Source organism: Bidens hawaiensis, unplaced genomic scaffold (genome assembly GCF_021521415.1).
Source record: "Bidens hawaiensis isolate Kalapana, Puna unplaced genomic scaffold, B.hawaiensis_p1.1 tig00014524_1, whole genome shotgun sequence".
In the NCBI taxonomy this organism is placed as follows: domain Eukaryota; kingdom Viridiplantae; phylum Streptophyta; class Magnoliopsida; order Asterales; family Asteraceae; genus Bidens; species Bidens hawaiensis.
Window position 1 is genome coordinate 300,741 of NW_027492266.1, and position 8,681 is coordinate 309,421.

Consider the following 8,681-nt stretch of genomic DNA (forward strand, 5'->3'; position numbering starts at 1 on the left):
GACGTCACGTCTCTGAGCATGGTGGGTCCTGCGGATCCAGTTGGTTTCTGCGCAGACGTCTCTCTTCAAGGTGAGTCTTGCGGGTCCAACTGGGCTCTGCTGGGACCTACCTCTTCAGTTTAGCATCTTTATAATATTATTAGGCTTTTTTTTTCCTTTTTGAGCGGTTGAAAAGTATTATTAACTATTTATTTTATTCTATATTAATTATTTTAGATTGATAAATAAGCTTTTCAATTTTCCCTTGTCGTAGTTAATTTGTTTCTATACTATTCTTTTATTTGATAGCTGATTTATTAATTTGTTTATATACTATTTTTTTATTTGGGTTAGGTTACAAAGGAAGTATAGTTTTCGTAGGAAGGATAAGTAGTAATTTTGGTCATTAATTTTGAACATGGAGGGTTGAGATTAGTTTAGGAGGGAATTAAGTGTGAACATAAGGGGAAGGTATAAAAGAAATAACACATTTGTTGACTTTCTCTCTTCACATGCAAGGCACATGTCAAATTCCCCCATCATTTTAAAATGTCCATAACTTTTTTTACTACGTTTTTATTGAAAAACAAATTCACCGTAATAACGAGTGTATTTTTATCTTTAATATGAGTACCATATTGATTAAAAACAAAATTAGTGGGTTTTTACAAATTGTGTTTTACCAAATTGTGTTTTACAAAATTGTGTTATACAATAGTATTTTTCTTTGTGTTTTTTTTTTATTGTGTTTTTTCCATTGTGTCATACAATTGTGTTTTTTATTGTGTTTTTATCATTGTGTTTTTTTTTCATAGTGTTTTTTTTGTTATATGGTATTTTGTTTGATTATATATTTTTAAGAAGACCCGACCCGATTTCACCCGACTAGAACAGTCGACCAAACAGATAAAAAATTTTAATTAAAAAAATAGGCCTCCCCGCCCTGCTTCATAGCCGGCCCTGAATTTTAGTATGGGCCGTTTCAGGTTGGATCTTGTACAAATTTAGATAACCCTTACTTCTCTATGAGGATGTAAACGAGCCTAGCTGAGCTTGATTAGGCTTGAGCTCGGCTTGTTTTGACTTACTAGTGCTAGGTTCCGATTTTTTTTTCTAAAGCTCGAGTTTGTGTTCAGTACCTTGCCAAAGCTTGACTATACAGTGTGACATTAATACCTAGAATTCTAAAAGAGTGAAAACTTATAATACATAAACAAGCCTAAAAGATCTTCCCATACAATTTCGAGTAGCTTTGCTTCTTTGCGCCCATACTTGTTTATAAACCATCATTTCCTCTGCATGCACTATCATCTATCTATCCCCTGATAAATCCCAGTTATTATTCATTTATTCTTATAAATTCTGGTTAACACTCTTCTAACATCACTTTCACCTCCTCTCATTCAAGCACATGGCTAGTTGTCACACAAACAAAAGAAATTTTGGTGTCAACAATACATCACCATTTTCCACCAACATGGTATGATACAAGCATATTACTATATAACTAGTCTTGCTAAATCATCTAGTAACATGTAAGCAGTTTTTAACAAAGACTAATTGCCCATCTGAATTGGTTGGAAAGTATTGGAAGATGCATGATGCTTGGACTTTAATGGTGCTATGTGAAAAACATAATCATGAACCTACAATAAGCATGAAGGATCATCCATATGCAAGGGTCAACAGTGATGAAAGGGCATCTTCAAACCTAGTGGACACAATTGATGCAAATGAATTGAAGGAAACTATTGGACTGACCGACCCATTTGCTATTAGAAACTTGGTGCAAGAACTTGTTTCATGTAACTACGGGTCTGGTACAATAGATGTAGAAGATTTTTTGACTAGGAAACAGATGTTAATGCCTTCTTTTACAAGGGTTCACTCAAATCAGGCTGATTTAACGGAGACAAATCGTGTGAAGGATGTTGAGTGCACAGATAAAGAAGAAAGAGGATCAACAATGATGCAGGAGTTCAAATAAAGCATAATAAATGTGAATATGTTGGAGTTCAATCTGATTTAGATATGGAGGAAGGCAATTCACAGTATGATGTAAACTTTGATGGTGATATATGGAAAGAAATGACTGTTGGATTAGAGTCCTCAAAGGTACATCATTTGTTTATTTGACTCTATAATAGTCAGTCCATCAAGTATTTCTGTTTAATTTTTCTGGTATATCTGTGACTTCACAAACTATTATAAATCACCCTACAATTTCAGGATGCTGATATGAACCTTTTAGTCAACCAAAATGCAAAAGAAGAATGTAATCATTCTTTTATATCAAAAGAAGACGTCGGTTATGTTTGCAGTGCGTGTGGAGTAGTTAAACGCGCTATTGAATTTCAGCGGCCCAAGCTACATCTGGTTTTATTGATCTTATTATATTTCAACTTAACTGAACCTTGTATTTTGTTTTAATACAGAGCTCAGAGAGTACAAAAACTTGTTATTATGAAGACCAATCTGATAAATCAGGAAAATCATCTAGTGCGGTTCTTAGTGGGAAGTTTTTGAATTTAAAAATCTGGCAAGAAAATTTAGCGTCAGCTCTGTAGGAAGCGCATATTATGTCCACCCGGATTTAAGGTCGCTTGTAAATACATCTCAAGAGAAAGAAAATGATGATACAAGCAAAATTGATCAAATTTTGGAGACTTAACAAGGAGATATTCATGACTACTGAAGATCACGACTATGAAGAGCGTGAGGTGGCAATGGATCAATTTAACAACTCTTCTGATGCCAAAGTGTTTTTTGAGTCAATAAAGGGTTGTGAGGTTTTATCATTACTTGGGGCATCTAGAATAATAATATTAGACGTGCATTTGAACTCGCCTGTGACCCATCAAGCGATAGATCAGGCTTTTCGAACCGGGCTGGTAAGAAAGGTGTATGCTTATCGGTTAGTTGCTGCGGATTCTCCTGAAGAGGATGATCATAACACATGTTTCAGAAAGGAGCCCATTGCTGAAATGTGATTTGAAGATAACGAGTTTGGTGGTCAGAATGAGTTTGAGATGAAGAAAATTGATGTTAAAGATTGTGGTGATCGGTTTCTTGAAACTCCATGGTTGAGTGAAGATGTAACTGCATTATATAAAAGGTTAGTAAACTTACTTCAAACTACTTGAACAAAGCCATTGTGACCTGTAATCTGATTTAGCTTTCTCATATGTTATGTTTAGATTATGGAGCCATTTTGATATTTCTACTTTAGGGTTTATTTTTGACTGGAAGGTAAATCTTATGGCTTTATGTTGACTGGGAGTTAAAAACTTGAAATAGAATTGAATATTGTAATCCAGTGTTGTTGGATGTAATTATCATGTTATGCATCTAATGGCAATTTTGAAATATAATGATAAAGAAAGTATATCCATCTTATCTTTACAAATATATATTCATTTTCTGTTTCAATCCATTTTGCTTCACACTACTTGAATAAACCCACCCACCATTGTTTTCTCATGCTACAAAATCATGTAACAAATGAGAAGATCCAAATCTTTGTTGTTGCTGTTGGTTATCTGAATCCACACTGTCATAATCTACTGCCTCGGGCCCCACCGATGAACCACACCCGGGGTCATGTAGACCTCTGCTACCGGGTGGTAAGCCGCCATCTTCAGAGTGTTGCAACCCAAGTGTAAGTGACACTCCGCCACCATTCCCGTTTCCAAACCGTGGTGGCATCTGGTATGCTGCGGCCATAAGCCGCTCGTTGTTTGCCTGAACCATCATGTTTTGGAAATCTGAGTCATTGTTGGCTCCTATGGTTTCAATATTAGGAGGCTGATTTAATGATTTTGAGTCAAATCCAGAGGCTGAAGTGCTCTGGTTTAGATCGTCTTGGTCAACAGAAGTCTTTCTGTCGCCTTTCGTGCTGTTGGGTGCGATTTCTGATGAAGAATTTGATTCTAGTTCAGCATTATCTCCAGCTTCCTCTTTGTACATTTCTTCCACCATTGGCTTCCATAGACGAACTCTTGCGTTTATAAACCAGTTCGAGACCTGCCCAATTACAAATTCAATTAGTTCCAATTATGGCTGCCAAGTAGGAAGTGTTTGTGGGTTGGTGGGTCAACCCCATACGAACCTGGCGTTTTTACACGAACCCGAACATAATACGTAACTGAAATTTGTATCACACGTGAACCTGAACACGACATGTGTATTTGAGGGTTGACTAGTTTAACCCAAACAAAATTTATTTAATTATTTTATACTTATATCTTAATACTTTCAAATTTTAAACTTACAGTTGTTAAGCAATTATGTTTTAACAATGCCAACTTATTTTAAACTCTTGAATCTTGACATAAACATTACTCGAATAGTTTAAGTTATTACACAAATGGGTTAAAAGGGTCACCCTACGGGCTTGCGAGCCCACCAAATAGGCACAAATTTACATTTGTTTTTTGCAACCATTATGTTTAAACAATGCCAACTTAGTTTTAAACTTTTAACTCCTGACATAAAAAGGGTTAAATGTTAACGGGTCAACCTGTGAACCTGCCGGGTTGAAATGAACATGACCCGCTTAGCTAAACTAATTATGGGCTCAATTTGAGAATGGCCCGAACCCATTTATAATAAACTTACACCCATAAATTCTGTGTTAGATTCATGTCAAAAGTAAAAATTCACGCCCGTAAATGGAATTGGAATTCCCTATTCCTATCTGGCCAAGAGTCAAAATATGACATATTACCTGACTTCTGGTCAACCCTGTTTGTCTTGCTAGCATGATCTTGTCTGAATCTTTAGGATACCTTAAGAAACAAAAGGAAAATGGTTCATTTTCAGACGATAAGATTGTATTTATAGAAACATATGCATCACAAAAGATAAGGTAATTAGTGATTACGGGTGAAGAAAATGCTCAAACAACCAAGCACGAAGAATAGAGACCGAGGTTTCAGGAAGGCCTCGTTGTGGTCTCCAAGTATGTTGTTGCATCATCCCGAGCTGCTGTAGGGCCCGCTGTTGTCTGAGCTGTTGATCCACAAACCGAAGCCTGGAAATCCCGACTCCTTTCCCGTCTGTGGTGGAATCACCCTCCCCGAGGTTTCTATGAGTTGCTTTTATTTGACCGTTTATCGCGTCTCTCAAGCAACGAAAGTGGCGGGAAATTGTTTGCAGAGCGAGTGCTGTGTAAGGCTTAGCGGCCCCAGATCCTGCTATCACTTCAAATGCTGATATAACTATCTGCATTTGATGATAGTATTGTTTGTACCTTCTATCAACCTGTCCAAGAAGTAGAAGTTGGCTTTCAGGGTCAAACTTACAAGTTTTCATCTTTGAAATCCAGATGAATTTTTGATCTTTTATAGTATTAAAAATGATGATTTAGTTGTTTTTTTAAGTTGGGTATACAGAATTAGAATACTTGGTGCTTTTTGTGACAAATATGTATAGAATTTGCATTTGAAAAGGAACACACTTGACCTTAAAAAGTCAAAATGCACAGATGACTCACCTCTTCCAGCATAGAGATCAACTTCATCAACTTGTTCTGCAAATCCTGTTTTTCAGCAGTTGAGAGTTCGTTTGATTCTTGTTGATGTGAAGACGTTACGTTCAATTCATCGATGGATTCTTTCTTAGAATTATGTTGTTTTAAAGCTTTACCAACATTAACAATCTCATCAAGCAGTTGTTGTGCTGCTTTTAGATACTTGGAATCAGAAACCGCCCTTGAAACATTCCCGGTTCCATAGTGAGAAACATCAGTTTTGATTGAACCGGAATCTGCATTCAGAAATGAAGAAAACCCCATGTTGGGATTCCTGTAATCACCGGAATGGAATTGGATTCCGGCACCAAGACTCAACGATAGCCCCTGCCCCTGCATTTGACCGGTCAACATCATTTCATGATTCCTTCCATCTCTCCATGGTTCAGCAAAGGAATTCTTGATGTGATACAACATTGGAATCATGAACTCCAACGTTTGGAAGGTCAATGCAGCTGTTGACTTGCTGGAAATTGGTGATCCCCGAGAACTCTCCGGCTGGAGCTGACGGAAAGTTCATCTCGGTTCCTGGGAGAATTGGCGCTTCCGATGAGTAAGATTCCGGTAGAGATTCCCTTAAATAGAGCATTGGAGTTGAATCTCTTGCATTTTCTGAACTTCTTATGTAAGATGACATTTCTTGAAATCTTTTAATTTAACAAATTATTAAAGTGGGAAAAGGCTTCTAAATAAATTTAAATGGCGAAAAGATTCAATCTTTTTGAAGGGTGATACAACAAACACAGATGGATTCAAATTTTGGGATAATTAAAAGGGGCAATTCAATAGAAAATTTGTACACATTCTAGAAAGATTATTTAAAATATAACACAAAAGGCCACCACAATGACAGTTTGTGCTATTTTTTAAGAACAACGGGTTTGGTGAACAAAAAGTCAAACTTCATTTTGGCAAAAAATATTTGATCTTTTTATGAGGAGTAACACAATAAAACTTTAATGCATGAACTTTGATTAGTACAATGGATCTTTACAGCAAAAAAGATTGAATTTTTGTGAAACAAAAACAAAAAAGATTAAATGTTTGTGAAATAAAACAAAAAAGCTTGAATTATTATGAAACAAAAACAAAAAAGATAGAATTTTTTTATAAAAGAAGATAGAAAAAGTATTAAAGTTGGGGAGGACATTAGCATAAAAGCAGCAAGTACTTGAATTTTGTTTGTATACACAACCTCACATGTTATGCATAAAGATATTCCCTGTTTGGTTGCCTGTATCAAACAAGGTAAATTTGCAGAAAACTTCTGAAGAGGTAGGTCCTAGCAGAGCCCAGTTGGACCCGCAATACTCACCTTTAAGAGGGACGTCTGCGCAGAAACCAACTGGGTCCGCAGGACCCACCATGCTCAGAGACGTGACGTCCTTACGCACAGTACGCAAGCTGTTCCCGCAGGAAAAGCCTCCAATGGTGAAGTACTCTGCCTGTTCCCGCAGCTGCGGATACAAGCCATCAGGGAAGGCTACCTGCGCAGCAAAGCTACACGCACAAGGCACTTAACTCTTAAATAATTCAGTAATGTCACCTGAAGAAGGAGTGAGCAAGCCGGGAACACTCCCGCACAAAGCCGGGAGAACTCCCGCCCAAATGAGCCAGTCCGTATGATACTGGAGGATCTTTTGTACTGTACCTGACGAGGTATGGACAAAAGATCTGACCAAGGATACGACAGCTCACTGACAACAGTATGACGAGCAGCACGCTCTTGTACTGTATGTCACTATTAGCCGCTGCCTACTCACCAACCTGTCGGAGGACGTGCATGGCATGGCCTGCAGTTGGTGGAACAGAATAGTACACAGCCGGCCTGGTCACTATCAGCCGCTGCCTATCCACCAACCACCAGTATGGCATGTGCGTAACCCACAGTTGGCAGAACAGGAACACTATTCAGCCGGCTGTACCTGCTTGGAAACCTACATTCGGCTATAAATACTCCAACACCTTGGAATGGTATCATTTTATCTTATATCTCATATCTTGATATATTACCTGATATCTGCTCTAGTCATTCTCTTAATATACACTTATATTCAAGAGCAATCTAGTCTGATTCTCACGCCGGAGGGTGGTCACAAGGAGGCACCCCCCCCCCTTCTCAGTGACGAGCTCACGGTGTCTGTTTTGCAGGTTATCAAAAGAACCATCTTTGCCGGATCTAACCCCTCGTGGGAAACATCTATTTAACCCCCAGATTATCCGTAATCTGCCCGGGGTCGATTAGTGTTTCTTCATTGGCGCCATCCGTGCATAAAAGCTAGAACTTAATTCTCTCAGTTTTCTCAAAACTTCTGGAAAGATGGTTAAAGTTACTCCGGTCCCAAAACCAACGAGTGACCAAGAAACCCCGGTAACCACAACCCCAGCTACTGGGGGGAGTACCGGCGACTACACAATTTTTACGAACACTACCCCGGTTACCCAAACCAGGGCAAGTGCAGTAAAATTTACGAACACTACCCCAGTTACCCGAGCTGGGGCAAGTGCAGTAAATAATCTTTCACTGAGATTCACCGATACCCAGTTAGAGAGACAACGGACGAAGCTCCCCCGCCAAACACTCGATGAAGTTAAAGCGTGGGCGGAAGCACGTCAAAAAGAATTCCAAGCTGAGTTGAATGAACGCTTACGTTCACTCCAACAGGCTGATGAATTCGGCGAGTACTTGGACGATGATTCGGAGGAATCCGATAGTGACGCAAACCCTCGTCATAGGGCGAAAGGGAAGCGTAAGGAAACGGACTCCCCACCAAGAAGGCATTTTGGAGAAACCTTCAAACCAAAAAACGCGGGTGGAAACCCACGTGACTTCTCCAAAACCTTCAGACCAACTGCTGCAAATGCGGGAACGTCCAAATTTGCAAGGGACATTGCGGAAGCAATCGCCCCGAAAAGTGCCAAACAGATGTCCAACATCGGCACTTACGATGGTATATCTGATCCAGATGATCATTTGAACAGATTCATAGCGGGGGCAACCGTCAGTAATTGGACGAAACCTACGTGGTGTTACATGTTCCAAATGACGCTTGTTGGGGCAGCTAGAGCGTGGTTCGATCGTCTACCGGTCCACCACATCTACGATTGGGCAGACTTCCAGCAGAAGTTCAGCCAACACTTCAGCCAACAAAGAAAGTATACCGAAGAGCAA

The 8,681-nt window shown here is 39.0% G+C and overlaps 1 pseudogene across 1 annotated transcript; it reads right to left on the reverse strand.

Annotated features, from left to right (window-relative positions):
• Nucleotides 1–3,298: 3,298 nt before the first annotated feature.
• LOC143546961 (BEL1-like homeodomain protein 7) lies at nt 3,299–6,163 on the reverse strand (annotated as a pseudogene). Its single transcript, XR_013137684.1, has 4 exons — nt 5,474–6,163; nt 4,862–5,241; nt 4,706–4,766; nt 3,299–4,002 (listed from the first exon to the last, which is right to left on the reverse strand). The product of XR_013137684.1 is annotated as a BEL1-like homeodomain protein 7 (transcript).
• Nucleotides 6,164–8,681: the final 2,518 nt, after the last annotated feature.